This window comes from Anabrus simplex, chromosome 2, assembly GCF_040414725.1.
Source record: "Anabrus simplex isolate iqAnaSimp1 chromosome 2, ASM4041472v1, whole genome shotgun sequence".
Taxonomy (NCBI): domain Eukaryota; kingdom Metazoa; phylum Arthropoda; class Insecta; order Orthoptera; family Tettigoniidae; genus Anabrus; species Anabrus simplex.
The window spans coordinates 405,234,837-405,258,440 of record NC_090266.1 but is presented as its reverse complement, the minus strand read 5'-3'; positions in this window follow the sequence as shown (position 1 = coordinate 405,258,440).

The following is a 23,604-nucleotide window of genomic DNA, read 5'->3' as shown; positions in this document are numbered from 1 at the left end:
TAGTTAAGCATGGATCTTGCTCAGTGTTAGCATTCAAAATTACCGGGCGAGTTGGCCATGCGGTTAGAGGCGCACGGCTGTGACCCTGCATCCGGGAGATAGTGGGTTCAAATCCCACTGTCGGCAGCCCTGAAGATAGTTTTCCGTGGTTCCCCATTTTCACACCAGGCAAATGCTGGGGCAGTACCTTAATTAACGCCATGGCTGCTTCCTTCCAACTCTTAGGCCTTTCCTATCCCATCGTCACCATAAGGCCTATCTGTGTCGGTGCAACATAAAACCACTAGGAAAAAAAAAAAGCATTCAAAATTTCATCATTGTTTGCTAGACTCATTTTCAGTTCAGGGCGTGATTTAATCCACTTACATTGAATCCATCCTTATTGTCGCCATAAGACCTATAAGACCTATCTGTGTCGGTGCGACGTAAAGCAACTAGCAAAAAAAAAAAAAAAAAAAAAAAAAAAATCCATCCTTTTTCATCTCTACGAGAGAAAATATGAAATTAGGCCTATCAGCTTGATTTGTAAGTTATCTATTACTGGTTTTTGAGGGGTTCCAGTACTTGAACACGTCAATGGTGGAACACCAAACGTGTTTGACTAGGACCCAAGCAACATGTTCTTATTCTAATGCCAGTTATGATTGTATATAAGTTTTCCTAAAAGTATAGCTTTAATTCACTGATACAAGAGCATCTCTTGAAAACCACCAATAGATGAACACTTGTCCATTTACTAAGTTTGTACTATTGAGAGCATTCCTGTGATTGAACATACCCTTTGAGGAACAATAACCACAAATTTGTTAAGTGTTATGTAAGACAAGTTCTTATAGCTGTATAATATCCAAAGGAGTCATTGTTTTAGCACAAATATCAGTTAATTTAACACAGAGAAATAATAACTGAAGCCAGTTACTTCCCATATAATCTTAATCTCCTCTTCATGTGCTCTCTCAAGTAACAACTGCAGAATGGAAAGACAAACAAATTCAACTGAAAGCAGTGATGCAGTTTTACTAACTTTCAAATATCCTTTATGGAGAAACCTTAACAATTGGAACTAAATTGATACCGTTTGTCCACTGGTGACCATATAACCCCAAATGGAATAAATATCATACATATTTTCTATAATCAAGTTACTTTTCAAAACTTTATTAAAAAGTACTTCGTTTTTATAGGTATCATCTTGGCCAGAACAAACATCTCATTCAAGAAAATGTTGTTAACTGCATAAATCATTAACTTTGTGACAAAATCAATTTTATGCATGATAATCACTGACCAGTTTAAAGTTGCCTATTTTTTTCTTGATAAGAACGTTTAAAAAGGTTGGTTTCTGTGTTGTGCTTTGAGAAGGAAAAATTCTAAACACAAAAGATTTTATCCAACACTGTTGAACCAAAACCAGCATTACTATCTGTATTGGCTGAGAAAGTAGACTAGTTACATTCAAATTTATATGAAACAAAGTAAAAATGATGTACTGTATTCATAAGATGTAGTTATGGAATGTTTTGAATAAAAAATATTTTTTTAGCCTTGTGGAGCTTTAAAATCTGTTATGGTTTATCTAATAGCTAGAGAGTTATGATGAAAATGTCTCATTGTGATTAAATTAAAGTATTGGATTTAGTCATCAATGCTTTATGGTATAATGATCACTTCGTTTTGTTTCAGTGTGACTATGATGGTTGCCACTGGACATTTTATACATACTTTAAATTAAAGAGACACAGAGAAACGCATCTCAAACGAAAACTCTTCATTGTAAGTATTAACTTCTATAGCTGTAACCTAACCTGAAATAAGATTCTATTTGAAACCATCATATGTAGAGAGCTATAGTGGGTACGGAGATATAATAGGATGATGTCTTTGCAGTTACCTATTGTTCTTACAAGCTGTCACTCTGATTAGAAGAGAGAGAAAGGCAACTTACAGCAATGTATTCCACGTCCTCTGTTTTGTTCCCGGTATAGGATAATTGTTTTTCTCATCTTGAAATTGACCTTTGTTCTTTAATTTTATTCATTTATAGCTACAAGGACCTTTTAGCATCTTCTCATCTGGCATAATATTTGTCTCCCTCTTTTTCTCTTCTTAACCTTTTTATACAGTATCAGCACACCCTCCAAATCATTAGTCAGAAATCTGCTGTAGGAGATAGTGTGATTAATGCTTTAGGTTAAAAATTAGCTAGGTCATCCCCCCAAGTTAATGCCTTCATTTTCCTTTATAATCTTATCTTTCTTGTTGATATAAATGTTACCTGTCATACTTTAAAGTACTTCCCATGGTCTGGCATGTTTATCTTTGTGTATCTTGCTTTATTTGCTCCATATTCTATGAAACTCAGATATACTAATCAGGACACTGTACATTAATTTGGTTTGAGTCCACATAGTGGAATGTGATTCTGTAATGTCATATTCCTTTGAAAAGTGAATACTTCGTAAGGGTAATGGCTACTATGAATTCCAAATGTTTTGTGAACTGCAGCCCTAGAAAATGAGTAAGCGACCATTGCAAGGACAAGATGTAAGGAGAATTAGTTGCCTTCCATACATTTATTATGCCACAGACTCTAGAATTCTTCACAAGAACCAAGTACTTAGTACCAAATAGAACATGGTTTATTAAGGATTGTCGGAGAAGTGATTAAGATGCAGAAGTTATCCTTTAACCTGGATAGAGATTATTAATTCAGTGAATCTATCCTGGTTAATGGTAATTGTTTGTAACAGCAATGCAATAATAAATAACAGTTAAAACGTTGACAGCTGGGCTGAGTGGCTCAGACAATGAAAGCGCTGGTCATCTGAGCCCACATTGGCAGGTTTGATCCCATCTCATTCTGGTGGCATTTGAAGGTCTTCAGATATGCCAGTCTCATGTCAGCAGATTTACTGGCATGTAAAATAACTCCTGTGGGTCAAAATTTTTGCACCTCGGCATTTCTGTAAACTGTAAAAGCAGTTAGTGCGATGTAAAATCAATAACTTTGTTGAGAAAATTTTAAGTACTCTATATCCAGTGACTGATTTTCAAGGAAAATTTTATTAAACATATGATAAAGTAGGGCAACAGTGGCAGTTAATTCTTTCCTAGCTGTCACCGTTGGTGTTGCAGGTTTTTTCAAGTACACCTGCGAGAGAGATGAGCTACATGTACTTTTTTAGTTATCTACCAGCCCTTTGCCAAACATAAATCGCTGTTAGTGCCTGGAATTGAACTTGGACCTCGTAGAGAGGCAATTCTTAATGTTAACTGTGGAGGTGGACAGGTGATTGTAGATGAGTTGTGAATCCAGAATATTAATTGTAAGCATTTATTAGATTATTTTACAGGGTTCTCCAAGTATATACCTAAAAAAAGGTATAGGTTGCTGATAAAATAGACTAGCTGCACAACATTGATTAGAGGAACTGGGAGATAAACATAAGTATTGTAGATGAATAGGAAACTAACTCTTTTCTAAAAACGTGATCAGTACTAATTTTGGGTTGGAGTTATATCTTTCAGTATTTGTTGTAAATCTGCTGTAATGTATATGTTGTAGTTATTGTTAATTATGTATAAACAAAGTCATGTGGAAAAGATCTAATTTGCTCATTATTTACCATAGTGTGGGTTTGTGAACCATAGCCAAGAGCAGAATAGTCTAAATGAGTGGTCCCAAGGGTTTGGATACCAGTTTCTATGAAATTGGAGTGGACATCTTGGATATTTTCTGAGTCGTAGTAGCCCTTGTTTTACTCGGATGTCTAGGACTATCCATTCCACTGTGATCTCTAAACTGTTACAGTAAAAATTCTCCCTGGAATTTTGTGTAAGTAAAGCTAACAACAATTTTTGCAGAAAATAACCAAACATGTTCGGAATGTTTGTAGCAAACCTCAGGCCTATCGGAGTGACAAAGTCTCATTTTCATTTGAGAGACTAGGGTGTGGTGGCCATATAATGTTTATATGAAAATGGGACTTTTAAATTATTCTTCTTCTTGTTTCGTTTCGGCCAACTAAGGACCACGTCATTTCAACTGTTTCCTTTGAGCTTTAACGTTCGTCTAGTATTTCTTCATTCGTAGACGTTGTTGCTCCTTTTGCTCTTTTGTCCATGCCTTTCCAGTTTTCAGCTTCAGCTTTGGTTGGAAACTCTGTTGTTCTAGGAGTTTTTCCTTAAGTGGGCCACACTCCTGGATATCATTTGTAAGTAGTACAGGAGATATTATAAGTAGAATTTTGTAAACAATATAAATTTATTAAGGATGAGCTGTGTGTTTAATAGAAAACATTGTTAGCGTAAATTGTATAATATTGTATTATAGGAAAACTTTTCTTCTCTTGTTAATTTAATATTTAGTGCTTGACAATAATGTATTTTAGTGTACCATTTGCCACCGAGGTAGACACCTCATTTGCAAATAAAGAGATTTTGATTTGATTTTGATCTTCAAACGAGATTCCAATCTCCTGCAGATCTTTCTGTACCTCACTGAACCATGCCCCCTTTGCCTTTTTCTGTTGGAGAAAAGTGAAAATGTGGTTGGTTAACCGTGTTGACTTCATACGGGTCATGTGTCCATAAAAAGTAATCCTCCTTTTTCGCATCACATCGGTTATTTTCTCCATATGCGAGTACAACTCCTGGTTGTGCCGTCTTCTCAACTCACCATTGTCTTTGACTGGACCTAAGATTTTCCTCAAAATCTTCCTTTCCTTGGCCTCCAATTTCTCCATCATGCCTTTTTTTGTTCATGGCGAGATATTCCGCTGCATATAGAGCCTCTGGCCGGATGACAGTGCAATAGTGTTTTGATTTTTGCATTCAGAGATAGAGATCTTTTGTTATAGACATTTTTAATCAGATGGTAAGCCATTTCAATTTTATTCATGTGTGAGGCAAAGGCTTCTTTTTTCGGACATGTTAGGTTATATGCATTCACCAAGATACTTAAATTTTCCGTGAGTCCCTTCTAGCTCACTTGGCGCCAGTTTGATGTTTGTAATGAATTTCGTTTTCTCAAAGGAGATTTGGAGGCCCGCCTTTGCAGCTTGTGTTTAAAACTGGTTGATCTGCTTCATGGCCACATCCAAGGAATCAGCGAAAATCGCGAGATCGTCTGCAAATGCTAGACAGTCAAGCTGAAAGGTTCTTGTTCTTGTGGCCTAGTCTGATTCCGCTTTCGACTGCTTCATAACTCATTTCTCTGCACCATTCATGGATCACTTTCTCAACGCAGTTGAACAACAGAGGTGAGAGACCATCTCCCTGCCTAACTCCTGTCCGTCTGATTCCTGAAACCTCCTAGGTAATCACCCAGCTCTGGATCTAGCTGTTCTTCTGCCCTGATTTGAAGAGTTTTTGAGAGAATTCTGTAGGTTTTAAGTAGTAGGGAGATGCCGCGATAGTTTTTAACATCCGACTTGTTGCCTTTCTTATGAAGTGGGTGGATTAAGGCAGATGCCCAGTCACTTGGAAGTCTTTCAGTATTCCAAATTTCATGTATGATGTCTATTAATTTCTCAGTTGCATTTTTACGAGCAAACTTCCACAATTCAGTTATTATCGAATCTTCACCCGGTGCTTTATTGTTCTTCAAGGATTGGTTAATCTGTCTGATTTTCTCCTTTGTGGGTGGAGCTGAATCTGGGTAGACTTGTGTTTTATCTTCAAATGTGAATCTGGATGTAGGGGCCTCATAGTTAAGAAGGGATTCAAAGTATTTTGCAAGGATCTGACAGTTTTCCTTGTTGTAATGGGCTAGTTTTCCATTGGAATCTCTGAACTGTAGGCTCGGTGGGTTGTATTTCCTCAAGTTGCTTTTAAGTATTTTATAAAAGTTGTGTGTATTGTTCTTCTTGAAATCCTGCTCATTTTGAGCCAGCTGGTGTTTATCAAAAGGACGTTTAATGCTGCGGATGGTTTTTGCTGCACACTTTCTCTCATTCAAGAAGTTTGTCCAGTTGACTTGGTTCTTAGCGAGTTTCATTTCTGCCATGCCAACTGTCTTTGCCTTATCGCTGCATTGCATTCACTGTTCCATCAGGGCCGATGACCTTCGATATTAGGCCCCATTAAACAACGCAAGCAACTGTTCCACCAAGCATGCTTCCTGGGCTTAGTAAGCTGAACCGTCTCTTAAGCTGTTTTGACGAGGGCCTTGTGCAGTTGTTCCCAGTTCTCTGCATCCACGGATTGTAGTTTCTGCGTGAATTCATGGTTAGATCCTAGTTTTTCTCTACCAAATCTTTCAATCTTTTTGGCTCGAACTCTACTTGTGTTTCTCAGGAGCAGGTTGATTTTTATCTTGGATAGATAGTGATCTGAGTCCAGTTTTGCATATCATAGAACTGTCACATTCTGAATTTCTCTTTGAGCCTTCTGTGCAATCGGGACAGGATCAATCTGGAATTCACCAAGGTGGGAATTTGGGGATTTCCAGGTCTTCTGTTTCTTGGGCAGGTGATTGAAAGCAGTGGACTTCATTACGGAGTTAAATGCCTTACACAGCTCTGTTAGTCTTTCTCCATTACGATTTGTTCTCTGGTGAGCAGGATAGTTTCCAACGATGTTTCAGAACTTTTTCTCCTTGCCTACCTGGGCATTGAAATCGCCAAGCAAGATGATGGTATGTTTGTTTGGAATCTTGGATAAAATATCCTCAAGTTCTTCCCAGAATTTTTCAGTTCCCTCCTGGTCTCTCTTGTTCGCTTGGTTGATCGGCGCTTGAACGTTCACAATAGTATACATTTTGTTTGTGCTTTAAAGGACAGAGTTGAGACTTCTATTCACAGGGGTGAAATTTGTTATTGAGTCCAGAATCTTTTTGTTGACTACAAATCCTGGGCCAAGGTGAGGAGCAGTTTATATGACACGTTTACCAGGTTTACCCTTCAAGATCCTATATTCTTCAGATTCAAAGGCCTGCTCATCTGTAAATCTCATTTCCTGAATTGCTGCAATCAAAATATGCTGTTCAGATAGGATATTTGTGAGCTGTTTCAGTTTTCCAACCTTCTGGAGAGAATTGGCATTAAAGGTAGCAAAGGAATTCTTGGCTCTATGTCTGATCTTTCATGGAGTCTTAGATACCTCCGAGCATGTCGGTGCAGGCTCTCCAGAATCTGGAGGCTCGCTAACGTCGTACAAGACGACAGTGGATTGGTTACCACTTGGGGTAGTAGCTTTAGCTGAAATTTCCTCCATGCTTTTCACAGTTGAAAAACTGTAGACTGGGGTCAGTGATATTTCACACTGATCAAGGTACTACCAAGCTTGTGAGCTTTGGAGCCCCCAGCACTGATCGGTTCACCGACCCAGTTTCCCGCTGGGATTGATTACCCAACCTTCCACTGGGTTGCTTGGCTTAACAGGGGCACCTCTTGTAGGTTACGTGCTGGAGTTTGAGTGAAAGAGGCCAGTTGGATTCTCTTGCTGAATCTAATAGTTTATTGTTTCAGACGGTCGCAACAACGCATTTCACTCCCATTTGCCAGGGCCGTAAAGACCCCTCCTAGGTTGACTCCTATTATTATTGTTGTTGTTGATGATGTTGTCATTGTTGTGGTTGTTGTTGTTGTTGTTGTAAAGACTTGGGACAGTTAAAAAATAAAGGGGGACAAAAATTCATTCAACAAAATTTAGTGAACATTTAAAATTTACCTTTGAATCGTGCACTCAGATGATCCCAAGTGAGTTCTTAAATTTGTTCTGCACACTGATTTAGATTATTTATTCCATAGCAGTATGCCTCACTGTCACTGTACTTTTTATTCTTATGTATTTTATCAAGAAGTGCCTATTCTTGTGATATTTTGTTATTAAAGTCAGCACATCAATCAATCAATCAGTCAATCGATCAATCAATCACTACTGATCTGTATTTAGGGCAGTCACCCAAGTGACAGATTCCCTGTCTGTTGTTTACCTAGCCATTTCTTAAATGATTGCAAAGAAATTGGTTATTTATTAAACATATCCCATGGTAAGTTATTCTAATCCCTAACTCCCCTTCCTATAAACAAATATTTGCCCCAATTTGTCCTCTTGAATTCCAACTTCATCTTTCCTACTTTTAAAGACCCCACCTAAACTTATTTGTTTAGTAATGTCATTCCACGCCATCTCTCCACTGACAGCTTGTAATTTCACCTAAGCATTGTAACATAGCTGAAGATGTTCCCAGTGGAACGAAACATGTACTATAAATATTAATTAGATTGCTTAAAGCAAATATACGTATCAAACAGGTGGATATTTACTGTTATTGATTCCATGTAAATAAGATTTGATACGGGAAATGAAGCTGATATCTTGCAACATACCACTTAATTATAAGCTATAAATTTCAGTTCTGTTCCGTATTGAAGTTCAGTTATAAGAATACAATATATCACGTATTATGTAATATCATTTACTACATACCACTTAGTCAAGCAGCTTGTCTCCTTACTCCCAAGTCTTCCCAGCCCAAACCTTGCAACGTTTTTGTAACACCACTCTTTTGTAGAAAATCACCCAGAACAAATCGAGCTGCTTTTCTTTGGATTTTTTTCCAGTTCCAGGATAAAGTAATCCTGGTGAGGGTCCCATACACTGGAACCATACTCTAGTTGGGGTCTTACCAGAGACGTACATGTCCTCTCCTTTACATCTGTACTACAATCAATGGTACATGTGCAGAGATATGTACCCTTTAATTGCCAGCCTATTTATGTGATTACCCCGATGAAGATCTTTCCTTTTATTAACACCTAGGTATTTACAATGATCCCCATAAGGAACCTGGGCCCATCATGCAGTAATTAAAACTGAGAGGACTTTTCCTATTTGTGAAACTAACAATCTGACTTTATAACCCCGTTTATCATCATACTATTGCCTACTGTCCATCCCACAACATTATCAAGGTAATATTGCAGTTGTTTACAATCTTGTAACTTATTTATTACTCTATACAGAATAACATCATCTGAAAAAGCCTTATCTCGATTCCACTTCTTTAGGGGAGGCTGGCCTAAAATGACATATCTGGGTAAAACGACATAGTTATGTTTTTGACAAATGCACTGCTAAAATATTTTAAAATTTCACGTTTTTAGGTTTGTCTGGTTGGTACACAACTCCAGTGAACCGGTCGTAGCATATGGAAGTGGGTTGGAGATTTTATGTTCAGAAATGTGTTTCGTAGCATTTCTATTAAATTAAACACTCAATATTTCTTATGATTTGGAGTTTACTGAGTGCCTTCAGTTTTACAAAAGTAATATCCAGTGATAGCCTTGAAGGTCCTCCTCTGCGAACCATGTGACCTTGCCGCGGTGGGGAGGCTTGCGTGTCCCAATGATGCAGATAGCCGAGCCACAGGTGCAACCATATCGGATGGGTATCTGTTGAGAGACCAGACTAACGAATGGTTCATCGAAAGTGGGGTAGCAGCCTTTCGGTAGTTGCAAGGGCGGCAGTCTAGATGATTGACTGATACGGCCTTGTAATAATACTCAACATGGCTTAGCTGTGTTGATACTGCTACACGGCTGAAAGCAACGGGAAACTACAGCCGTAACTACCTCCCGAGGACATGCAGCTCTCTCTGTATGAATGATGTACTGATGATGGCTTCCTCCCGGGTAAAATATTCCGGAGGTAAACTAGTCCCCCATTCGGATCTCCGGGTGGGGACTACACGAGAGGGGGCGATCATCAGGAAGATGGATACTGACATTCTGCGAGTCGGAGCGTGGAATGTTAGAAGTTTGAATCGTTGTGGTAGGTTAGAGAATCTGAAAAGGGAGATGGATAGGCTAAAGTTAGATGTAGTTGGTATAAGTGAAGTACGTTGGCAGGAAGAACAAGATTTTTGGTCAGGCGACTACCGAATTATCAACACAAAATCAAACAGGGGAAATGCAGGAGTTGGTTTAATAATGAATAAGAAAATAGCGCAGCGGGTAAGCTACTACGACCAGCATAGTGAAAGAATTATTGTCGTCAAGATAGACACCAAACCAATGCCCACCACAATAGTGCAGGTCTATATGCCTACTAGTTCAGCGGATGATGAAGAAATCGAACGAACATATGAGGAGATAGAAGATTTAATACAATATGTAAAAGGTGAAGAGAATCTAATTGTGATGGGAGACTGGAATGCAGTGGTAGGCCAAGGAAGAGAAGGTAGTACAGTAGGAGAATTTGGATTGGGACAAAGGAACGAAAGAGGAAGTCGGCTGGTTGAATTCTGCACTGATCATAATTTAGTGCTTGCCAATACTTGGTTCAAACACCACAAATGACGGCTGTATACATGGACGAGACCTGGAGACACTGGAAGGTATCAAATAGACTTCATTATGATTAGGCAGAGATTCAGAAACCAGGTGTTGGTTTGCAAAACTTTCCCAGGAGCAGACGTGGACTCTGACCACAACTTGTTGGTCATGAAATGCCATCTGAAGTTGAAGAAATTGAAGAAAGGAAAGAATGCAGAAAGATGGGATCTAGACAAGTTGAAAGAAAAGAGTGTGAGGGATTGCTTCAAGGAACATGTTGCACAAGGACTAAATGAAAAGGCTGAAGGAAACACTATAGAGGAAGAGTGGAGAGTCATGAAAAATGAAGTCAGTAGGGCTGCTGAAGAAATGTTAGGAAGGAAGAAAAGATCAACTAAGAATCAGTGGGTAACTCAGGAGATACTAGACCTGATTGATGAACGACGAAAATACAAGAATGCTAGAAATGAAGAGGGCAGAAAAGAATACAGGCGATTAAAGAATCAAGTGGATAGAAAGTGCAAGGTAGCTAAGGAAGAATGGCTGAAGGAGAAGTGCAAGGATGTTGAAGGCTGTATGGTCCTGGGAAAGGTAGATGCTGCATACAGGAAAATCAAGGAAACCTTTGGAGAAAGGAAATCTAGGTGTATGAATATTAAGAGCTCAGATGGAAAGCCACTTGTAGGGAAAGAAGACAAAGCAGAAAGATGGCAGGAGCATATCCAACAGTTGTATCAAGGTAACGATGTAGATAATTTGGTTCTGGAACATGAAGAGGCTGTTGATGCTGATGAAATGGGAGACCCAATTTTGAGGTCAGAGTTTGACAGAGCTGTGAGTGACCTCAATAGGAACAAGGCACCTGGAATTGATGACATTCCCTCTGAATTACTGACTGCCTTAGGAGAAACCAGCATGGCAAGGTTATTTCATTTAGTGTGTAAGATGTATGTGACAGGAGAAGTCCCATCCGATTTTCGGAAGAATGTTGTTATACCTATTCCCAAAAAAGCCGGTGCTGACAGGTGTGAAAACTACCGCACCATTAGTTTAGTATCTCATGCCTGCAAAATTTTAACAGGTATTATTTACAGAAGAATGGAAAGACAAGTTGAAGCTGAGTTGGGAGAAGATCAATTTGGCTTCAGAAGAAATGTAGGAACATGTGAAGCAATCCTGACTTTACGTCTGATCTTAGAGGATCGAATCAAGAAGGACAAGCCCACGTACATGGCATTCGTAGATCTAGAAAAGGCATTCGATAATGTTGATTGGACCAAGCTATTTATGATTCTGAAGATGGTAGGGATCAGATACCGAGAACGAAGAATTATATACAATCTGTATAGAAATCAGTCTGCAGTGATAAGAATCGAGGGCTTTGAAAAAGAAGCAGCAATCCAGAAAGGAGTGAGGCAAGGCTGCAGTTTGTCCCCTCTCCTTTTCAATGTTTACATAGAACAGGCAGTAAAGGAAATCAAAGAAAAGGGAATCACAGTCCAAGGAGAGGAAATCAAAGCCTTGAGATTTGCCGATGATATTGTTATTTTGTCTGAGACTGCAGATGATCTCGAGAAGTTGCTGGATGGTATGGATGAAGTCTTGGGTAAGGAGTACAAGATGAAAATAAATAAGTCCAAAACAAAAGTAATGGAGTGCAGTCGAACGAAAGTAGATGAATATTGTTACTTAGGTAGTAAAATAACTAACGATGGCAGAAGTAAGGAGAACATAAAATGTAGACTAGCACAAGCAAGGAAGAGCTTTTTTAAGAAAAGAAATTTGCTCACTTCAAACATTGATATCGGAATTAGAAAGATGTTTTTGAAGACATTTGTGTGGAGCGTGGCATTGTATGGAAGTGAAACATGGACGATAACGAGCTCAGAAAGAAAGAGAATAGAAGCTTTTGAAATGTGGTGTTACAGAAGAATGCTGAAGGTGAGATGGATAGATCGAATCACGAATGAAGAGATACTGAATCGAATTGGTGAGAGGAGATCGATTTGGCTAAATTTGACGAGAAGAAGAGATAGAATGATAGGACACATCTTAAGATACCCAGGACTTGTTCAGTTGGTTTTTGAAGGAAGTGTAGGTGGTAAGAACGGTAGGGGTAGACCAAGGTATGAATATGACAAGCAGATTAGAGCACATGTAGGATGCAATAGTTACGTAGAAATTAAAAGGTTAGCACAGGATAGGGTGGCATGGAGGGCTGCATCAAACCAGTCTATGGACTGATGACTCAAACAACAACAGCCTTGAAGGTAAGCTACAACTTGCACTTACTACTTCTGTTGTCATACAACGTGCTTTGAGGTTATGAGTCGGAAAATAAATGTAATCAACTTAGGGTGTAATGCTACACGTACTATGTCATTTTGACCCTAGTATGTCATTTTGCCTGAAAATATAATTTTTCTAATAATAGTTTTCATTTCTTTGCAGAAAATGGTTTCTAATTATAGTAGAAAAATGACTAGGCAGTCATGGTCAGGGATAAATATTTGAAAGCAATTGAAGCTGTAAAAATGAAAGAAATGGGTTGGCTAAAGGCTGCAAGGACATTTAACGTGCCACAAACTACACTGAGACGTAGATGCCAGGGGAAAAATAAAATTGCCATAGATGGATCCAAAAAACCAGGCCGGTATGAATTTACGTTTTTTACAGATGTAGAGAAAGCAATAGTACAGCATATTTTGGACATGGAATCTCGTCTTTTTGGACTCTCAGCTAGTGATGTTTTAAAACTAGCATATGATATGGCAGAGGAAATTGGTATTGTGCATAGGTTTAATACAACTAAGAGGATAGCAGGTTGGGATTGGCTGATAGGATTCAGAAAGAGAAATCCTGAAATATCCCTTCGTCGGCCTGAGCCAACATCAGCAGCTTGTGCTTAGGCATTTAATCGGCCACAAATCCAGAAATATTTTACTTTGCTTGTTGAAACATTGGAAAAAGAATATCTCACAAACTAAAATATACAATATGGACGAATCTGCTCTTACAACAGTACAAAAGCCAGCCAAGTTTTTTGCCAGCAAAGGCAAAGAGCAAGTTGGTGCTTTAACAAGCGCTGAACGGGGGGGGGGCATGTAACAGGTGTAGCTTGCGTCATCTCAGTTTGGCACTATGTTTCACCAGCTCTCATATTTCTCAGGAAAAATTTATGATGAAGCACCGCCTGGAACGTTAAGGCTGAATCAGGAAATAGGCTACTTGACAGGAGATTTGTTTTCTCAGTGGCTGAAACACTTTGTTTCATATGTCAAGCGACATGTAAATGAAAAGGTTCTGTTGCTACTTGATGGGCATTCGAGCCACAAATCTCTAGAGGCTCTAAGAGTTTGCGAAACAGCATGGTGTGGTAATGTTGTGCCTTCTACCTCATTGCACTTATAGGCTTCAGCCTTTTAGTTGTGGCTTTCTTTGGACCTTTGGATACCCTTTACAATAGAGAGGTGTTGAAATGGTTGAAAAACCACCCAGGGAGGACTGTAACTCTATTCCAAGTATCCAAATTATTTTCTGAAGCCTATATTCAGGCTGCAAATGTAAAAAATGCTGTATCAGGATTCAAGGCATGTGGAATCAGTCCACTAAATCCAGACATATTCCCAGACCACCTTTATCTGCCGAGTGCAACAACAGATGAAGCAATTGAAAGACATGACAGCCCTACAGAGGCAGTGGCAAGGGCAGTGGGTGAACTGATTGTGAGGAATGAAGGAGATCCACTTTCCAGCAATGAATTTACAAGAATTATTGACGAAGTTTCATCAGTCCCTCACATCTCTGGCAAGAGGATCACGAAAAGGAAATGAGCTGGCACTCCTTCAGGAAGTCGGGTGTTAACAAAGAGCCCCTATATAAAGCAACTAAAAGAAAAGGCTCCTGAAAAAGAAGAAAAACAGCTCCGAAAGACACAAAGGGCAACCTCAAAGCAATGCCTTCTCTTTGACGCACCAGCTTAAGGGGAGGAACTGGAACTTGACCTCTGTGCTAGTGACGAAGACGATGCTGCATGCATTTATTGCAATGATCTCTTCAGTAGGTCAAAATCAAGAGAGCACTGGTTGAAATGCATTCAGTGTGGTAAATGGTGTTATTCTGAGTGTGCTGGTGTTCCTTGTTCAGCCAAACGTTTTGTGTATGAACTTCGTGTGGACTAAAATTTATTCACATGCATTTCTCTTAACAAAATAATTTTGTTCACATTGGCCTACAGGCAAATTATCGTTTGAATAAAGATTATTTTAGTTTAATAACCTAATATTATTGCTCTTCTGGAACATTTAACAGATTGATTGATATGGGTATTGTACCAGTAAAAGAGCCCGACTTTATGATTTAACTTTAAAGTTAGCATGAAGTAGTCCTCAGGGCAATACTGGGTGGTTACTAGCTAGGGCTTGGTACAGGAGCCAGGGTCCTATCTACAAGAAAATTTTTAATTAGATTGAATAATAGTTTTTTATTCAGGAAATGCATTTCAAAGTGCACATCACCTTACTGTTGATAGTCGCTGTCTTCAACATTGCCTTTTGATGCTCCGTGCTCCCAGTTCACCAGGCTGAACGGGGCTGGAACACGTTCAGGAAGTTGCCAATACTTCGTTGAGATAAGGCCGGAACACCCAAGTCGGTTTGATATGGGTTTGAGTCTCGAACTTTCGACGTTCTCCGACGATGTTGTGGGGTAATCACTCGTCACATAACTTATACGAGTGTCCAGAATTACACAGTCCCCTGACACATTGGTTTAACAGCACTGTTTCATTTAATGTGGTTGGGATATGCCGTCGAATTCACTCTTAATCTTGTAGATAGAATTTAAAAGTTCACTAAAGATGTAGATGCGAGTAGCATCGAAATTGGAAGAAAATAAAGCACAGTTCACGAATAGAAATAATGAAACTGAAAATTGTTCACGCACTTGGCACAGTTCGTGGTGATTTTCCACTAAATCAATTAGCACTTGACATTGAAAGAAATGTATGACTGCTCTAGAGTTTATCAAAGACACTGCTGTCAGTCATGCAATAATACTAAACGCTTTGACGAAGAAATGAAAAGCACTGTTCGTTGTTAGGCGCACTTGACATTGAATAAAATAGGTGACTGTTCGAGAGTTTATCAATGATACTGCTGTCAGTCACACACAAATAATTTCCACACTGTTCAGAAGAATAATACACAGTTCTATTTGAATTGGATAAAAAAACACAGTTTGAATTCACAGTGAAACACTTGTCGCAGCACACGATTATACTTTTATCATGGTAATCATTTGCAGTAACATTCATGGGAAAGTTCGAACACTTTCATAAATACTCGTGTCTATTAAGGAAATTATGCTGACTAAGATGTAAAGAAAAAATATCACAGTTCCTAGAATATTGCGGTAGTGTCACATTTAAATTAATATTGGTTCGGAGATTAAGTTTCACACAGGCAACGTGGTAATAAACTCAGTTCTACAAGAATGAAAGTAAGTTATATCGAGAAGTTTCTACAAGCGCACAGAACATAAGTTCAACTGAACTGTTGTCACTTAAGTCCAATACATGACTTGTCATAATCAGAGTTCCAACACACAAAATTTATATAAGTTCAAATAAAGACTTTGAACAATTTGTTCTTCATCACTCACAAAAATTACAAGTTCAACTTGACTAATAGACTCAATGTCCATTATAAAGACTTTGTTATACATTAGAGTTCACGCACACACAATTGATAAGTTCAACACGACTGTCAGAGTTTAAGTCCCACATGAAGACTTTGAATATTCGAAGGTAGACTGTCAGCACTTCGACGAACACTGCAGCGTGGAGTCAGGCTGAACACCCAGCTATTACTGTCTGATCTGGGTAAAGTGAGCTCTCCTTATATTCAGTTTGGGGCTCCTACGTCATCATATAACGTGATCCCTTTGAAGCCGATTATCTCGCGAATCCCTTGACGGATTTACTTGAGATTCACAATTTGAGACATTTATGTTATCCTCTTCAAAATGACGCAACGCTCAAGTCGCTGCGATTACTATTAGAGAAGTTCTGAATTTTTTTCAATCGAATGTTCGCGAAGGTGTGACGTTCATATCCAGAACATACCAGGTCAGGCAGGCTACACGTGGCACGTCAGGCGGGTAGTCTATCTTGCCCCTGCAGCTACGTCACACACACAGCTGTCCTCGGCTCGCCTGCTCGTTCCTCCGAATGTAAACAAACCAAGTTCGCTCTGAATATCTTGCGTGATGATTGAATACAATTAATTATTAAAAAATACCGCATGTGCAGGTCGTAACCGGTACAGTTTGTTGTTCTATAGAGTAATGTTTCAAAATCAAATGCAACTTGTTTTTCTTGAAGTAGCAGGAGTTGCATCAAACTTATTGTTCATTTTGGGAAAATTACATGTTCAGTTTTTTTGAAGCAGGCCTAAATTTCAGAATGCATATTAATTTCAATCTAGGTATGTCATTTTACCCAGAGACCAAGTCTAAAATGACATACTGTGAGTTTTTCAGATTTTTGTCTTCTTAATAGCTAACATGTGAGAAATACGCATTCCAACTATACTGAATGATTACTAATACTTCCTATGTCATGAGAAATGTGTAATCGTTTATTTATGCATTAAGACAAACTTTATATCTAAATTTATATTTAGGGTATGTCATTTTAGGCCAGTCTCCTCTACTCGTATCACTTATATATATAAGAAAACATAAAGGTCCAATAATACTGCCGTGAGGAATTCCCCTCTTAATTATTACAGGGTAAGATAAAGCTTTGCCTGCTCTAATTCTCTGAGTTCTGTTTTCTAGAACTATAGCAACCCATTCAGTCACTCTTTTGTCTAGTCCAATTGCACTCATTTTTTCCAGTAGTCTCTCATGATTCACCCTATCAAATGTCTTAGACAGGTTGATCGTGATACAGTCCATTTGACCTCCTGAATCCAAGATATCTGCTGTATCTTGCTGGAATTCTACAGGTTGAACTTCAGCTTTGAGCATTGCTAAGAGTTGAGCTTTCTTAAACCCAAACTGCCTTCTGTTGAACCAGTTACTAATTTTGCAAACATGTGTAATATAATCAGAAAGAATGCTTTTCCAAAGTTTACATGTAACACATGTCAAACTGACTGGCCTGTAATTTTCAGATTTAAGGTTACCCTTTCCTTTATACACAAGGGTTACTATAGCAACTCTTCATTTGGTATAGTTCGTTAATGCAAACAGTAATCTAATAAGTACTTCAGATATGGTACTACCGTGACCACCGATAGAGAAGGCCACAGCATACGAGTGTGACATCATCACAGGTGGTTACACGGACACCATATTCCCGCTAGCCAACATGAAATTGCTTTATAGCTATTAATAAAAAGTGTTGCACTTGCACATGTTCTTAATTATGCTATGTTTTCATTTAAAATTCAGCAGCTAAATAAATCTAATAAAATATTTTCAAAATATCATATGCAGAGAACATAAATAAAACATGATTTCCAGTATATATTCAAATTAAGATTTCTTATGCAAAATAATGTAGGATAAACTTAAGCAGTATTTCCACAACAAACAAATAAATAAATGATAACTAAAAGTAAAACATGTTCTCTTGATTCTCTAATACATTCATAATAGTTGTTAGACACAGTCAAGAAAGTATTGCATATGAGACAGTTTATTGATGAATCAAACAGTATCAGTTCACATACTAGCAATTTATGGTTTACTTACCACTACGAATCATTTAAGTAGAAGGTCCATTGTACATTCAAAAAATATGAATACATACGGTACAGTATTGCATGGGAATATTCAACCTGTAAGGAATTTACATACTGTACATAGTTTTATTTCAGAAAAATGTCATCAAAAGAGATATTCTGTATCGTTATGATAGCTATAAAATAGATTGTGTACTTTGTATAAACCAAATGTCCGAGAGTACAGCATTGTAAGCTTGGTATTTAGACAAATTCCTGCAAGCTCGCTTCTTCAGGATTACTGAATTTGGGGGAAAGGATCTTGGAGATGGCCATAGGTATATTGAATAACAATTATAGTCTGCAATGAATACTGTCAATTTATTACAGGATAATTCTATAATTATGCCCAAAAAATTCTTATTTTCTCAGAATACTTTTTTTTTTCTTTTTTTTTTTTTTGCTAGGGGCTTTACGTCGCACCGAAACAGATAGGTCTTATGGCGACGATGGGATAGGAAAGGCCTAGGAGTTGGAAGGAAGCGGCCGTGGCCTTAATTAAGGTACAGCCCCAGCATTTGCCTGGTGGGAAAATGGGAAACCACGGAAAACCATTTTCAGGGCTGCCGATAGTGAGATTCGAACCTACTATCTCCCGGATGTAAGCTCACAGCCGCGCGCCTCTACACGCACGGCCAACTCGCCCGGTAAAATACTTTTTACAAAATGTGCACAAACAATTCAAATTTAGACCTTCAGGTGCATTGCAACTACCTGAACTAACTGAAATGAACGTACCATAAGCAAACTAAATATTGGTGTTAGGTTATCTACTCAATATGATACATTCACACATATTCATGATAAACTTTTAGGCTTCCAGTGTTCAATCTGCAAGTTTCTGTGAACTTCCTAAACTCTGCCACAATCCTCTATTTGTAACAAGCCCTGTGGCTTCGTTTAATTCCATACCTCTGATCTTTAATTAATTAGAAACTGAGGGTAACTATCGTCGTTAAGGTCTCCCTCTACTTCTCTTACCTTCGTTGACCAAGTCCATTATTCTCCTAGGTAACCTACCCTCCTCCATTCACTTCCCATGACCCCACCACCGAAGCCGGTTTATGCGTACCCCTTCATCAATAGAGTTCATCTTCTCATTCAGACTACCCTCCTGCCATTGTTCCCACCTGTTTGTAGCAGTGATTATTCTCACCACTTTCATGCCTGTTACTTCTAAGTTATGAATAAGATATCCTGAGCCCATCCAGTTTTCACTCCCATAAAGCAAAGTTGGTCTGAAACAGACCGGTGTAAAGATAGTTTTTTCTGGGAACTGACTTCTTTCTTAGAGAATATTGTTCATCGAAGCAGCAAGTTCACTGAATTAGGTTTGCTGCACCTTGATTCAATCTCGTTTACTATACTACCATCCTGGGAAAACACACATCCTAAATACTTTTGTATTCCCAGCCATAAATTCAGTTCTCTTAGGCTTCTCACCTACTGACATCAATTTAGTCTTGGAAGGGTTAATTTTCATATCACACTCATTGCACCTATTTTCAAGTTCCAAGATATTAGACTGCAGTCTTTCAGCACAATCTGTCAACAGGACCAAGTCATTGGCATAGGATAACTTGCTTACTACATTTCCACCGAACTAAATCCCTCTCTGCCATTTTATACCTTTCAACAGATGAAAGTTTACAGCCTTGTCTAACCCTTGTAAGTACCTTGAACCAAGAACTCGGTCTAACATCAATTCTCACCGCAGCCCACTTCTCAAAATAAATGCCTTTGATTGCTTTTAATAATCTAGCCTTAGTTGCATAATCCCCCAGTATGCTTAACATTGTTTCCCCTCGGTACTCTGTCATATGCCTTCTCCAGGTCTACGAAACAAATATAACTGTATACTCTCTCATAGCATTCTTAATTACCTGGCACATACTGAAATTCTGATCCTGACAGCCCCTCTGTGGTCTGAAACCACACTAGTTTTCATACAACTTACTCTCAATCACTGATCGCACCCTCCATTCCAAAATGCCAGTGAACAACTTCTCTGTTATACTGATCAGTGAAATAATTCACTTTCGTTCAATATTCCATGTTAATATTATTCTATGAAGCCATTTCATCCCTTCCTTCCCACTATATTTCACCATTTCAGGTCTAATTTCTTATATTCCTGCTGCCGCTTTATGACAATGGAGATCATTTACCATCCTCTCCTCTTCCTCAAGTGTAATTTCACAAACATCATTGTTCGCCTCCACATGAGTCTGGTTGTTTGTGATGTTACCAGAATGATTTCCTTTTATGATGAAAAGATTATCAAAATATTCCTTCCACCTGACCAGTGATTTCCTGTGATCTTTTATGAATTACCTGGTTTACCCAAAACACAGTTCATTTCCTTCTTCCCTCCCTTTCTAAGATTCTTCATTCCTGTCCAGAAAGGTTCCCTGCAACTTACCTGAGCCTTTCCAGGTTATTACTGAAATCTCCCCAAGACTTCTTGGATTTAACCTTTACTTTGTTTGCCTAGAAATATGTCAACTACATTCATTTATCTAAACGTCATTTGAAAACATCTCATTGAGACTTGGCAGAGCTAACTTATGATGCTGGTTACTATTGTTAATCTGTTTTAAGAATGCTTAAAGTGTCAAAACTGTTCTGGAAACTTAGTAGTGGATAAGAAATTGGTGTGAGGTAAAGAGCATGAATTAATCACAGATAGGGTAGGATTAAAATATCCTCAGGAATTGGCAGTAATGATTCTTGTATAGAGGCTACATGTGTGTTCATGCAAAAGCTTTTCAGAAAATTTTGGAAACTTTCCAAAACTAAAAATTCTATAGCCATCAGCCTTCAGCTAAAATTCTTAGCTATTAGCTAAAATTCAGGGAAACGGGGTGGTCTAGGGAGCGGTGATAAGGGAACAGGGAACTGGAAATCAAGTAGGGATGACATAAAAATGGTAGCGTTGAACTGTAAAAGTATTGTAAAGAAAGGAATAGAATTAAGTAATTTAATCAATATATATTTACCAGATATCGAGCTCGATAGCTGCAGTCGCTTAAGTGCGGCCAGTATCCAGTATTCGGTAGATAGTAGGTTTGAACCCCCCTGTCGGCAGCCCTGAAAATGGTTTTCCATGGTTTCCCATTTTCACACCAGGCAAATGCTGGGGCTGACCCTTAATTAAGGCCACGGCCACTTCCTTCCCACTCCTAGCCCTTCCCTGTCCCATCATCGCTATAAGACCTATCTGTGTCGGTGCGACGTAAAGCAACTAGCAAAAAAAAAAATATATATATATATATATATATATATATATTTACCAGATATTGTAATAGGAGTTGAATCATGGCAGAGAAATGACATAATGGATGCAGAAATTTTCTCACGGAACTGGAGTGTGTATCGTAGAGATAGGATAGGAATGGTGGGAAGGGGGGGGTTTCATTCTGGTGAAAGAAGAATTTGTAAGCTACGAAAAAGTTAAAGATGAAAAACATGAAATTCTGGATGTAAGGCTCATTTCTAAAGATAATAGGCAACTTGATATCTTTGGAGTGTACAGACCAGGAAAGGGTAGCACTGACACGGATTCAGAATTATTTGACAAGATAATCAGTTATGTGGGAAACGACATGGAAATGAATGTGATTGTAGCGGGATCTGATTTTACCAGATGTCAATTGGGAAGGAAATGCGAACGATAGGAAGCATGACCAACAAATGGCAAATAAGTTAATATGGGAAGGACAGCTGTTTCTGAAAGTGATGGAACCAACTAGAGGGAAAAATATCCTGGATGTGGTGCTGATAAAACCAAATGAGCTCTATAGAGAAATCGAAGTAATAGATGGTATTAGTGATCATGAAGCTGTTTTTGTCATAGTTGAAAATAAATGTGATAGAAGGGAAGGTTTTAAAAGTAGGACTGTTAGGCAGTACCATATGGCTGATAAAGCAGGCATGAGGCAGTTTCTAAAAAGTAACTATGACCGGTGGAAAATGGTAAATAAAAATGTAAACAGACTCTGGGATGGGTTCAAAGCAATTGTTGAGGAATGTGAAAAGAGGTTTGTACCTTTAAAGGTGGTAAGGAATGGTAAAGACCCACTTTATTATAATAGAGAAATAAAGAGACAAAGAAGGAGGTGCAGATTGGAAAGAAATAGTTAGAAATGGCTGTGGAAGTAAGGAGAAATTGAAGGAGCTTACTAGGAAATTGAATCTAGCAAAGAAGGCAGCTAAGGATAACATGATGGCAAGCATAATTGGCAGTCATACAAATTTTAGTGAAAAAATTTAAGGCAGAAACAGGTTCCGAGGAGGACATTCCAGGAATAATTAATGAACAAGGGGAGTGTGTATGTGAGTATCTTCAAAAGGCAGACGTATTCAGTCAGCAGTACGTAAAGATTGTTGGTTACAAGGATAATGTCCAGATAGAGGAGGAGACTAATGCTAAAGAAGTATTAAAATTTAGCTATTATAACGACTACATTTACAATAAGATACAAAAGTTGAAAACTAGAAAAGCAGCTGGAATTGATAAGATTTCTGGGGATATACTAAAGACAATGGGTTGCGATATAGTACCATATCTGTACTTATTTGATTATTGTTTGGTTGAAGGAGCTATACCAAATGAATGGAGAGTTGCTACAGTAGACCCTGTGTATAAAGGAAAGGGTGACAGACAGAAAGCTGAAAATTACAGGCCAGTAAGTTTGACATGCGTTGCATGTAAGCTTTGGGAAAGCAGTCTTTCTGATTATATTAGACATGTATGTGAAATTAATAACTGATTCGATAGCAGCTACTTTGGTTTTAGGAAAGGTTATTCCACTCAAGCTCAACTTGTAGGATTCCAGCAAGATATAGCAGATATCTTGGATTCAGGAGGTAAAATGGACTGTGTCGCGATTGACCTGTCTAAAGCATTTAATAGGGTGGCTCATGGGAGACTACCGGCAAAAATCAGTGCAGTTGGATTAGAAATTTTGTTTTTGTTTTGCTATTTGTTTTACGTCGCATCGACACAGATATGTCTTATGGCGACGATGGGACTGGAAAGGCCTAGGAATGGGAAGGAAGCGTCCGTGGCCTTAGTTAAGGTACAGCCCCAGCATTTGCCTGGTGTGAAAATGGGAAACCTCGGAAAACCATCTTCAGGGCTGCCGACAGTGGGGTTCGAACCCACTATCTCCCGAATACTGGATACTAGCCGCACTTAAGCGACTGCAGCTATCGAGCTCGGTGGATTAGACAAAAGAGTGACTGAATGGGTTGCTATATTTCAATCAATCAATGAGTCAATCAATCAATCAATCAATCAATACTGATCTGCATTTAGGGCAGTCGCCCAGGTGGCAGATTCCCTATCTGTTGTTTTCCCAGCCTTTTCCTAAATGATTTGAAAGAAATTGGAAATTTATTGATCATCTCCCTTGGTAAGTTATTACAGTCCCTAACTCCCCTTCCTATAAATGGATATTTGCCCCAGTTTGTCCTCTTGAATGCCAACTTTATCTTCATATTGTGATCTTTCGTACTTTTATAAACGCCAC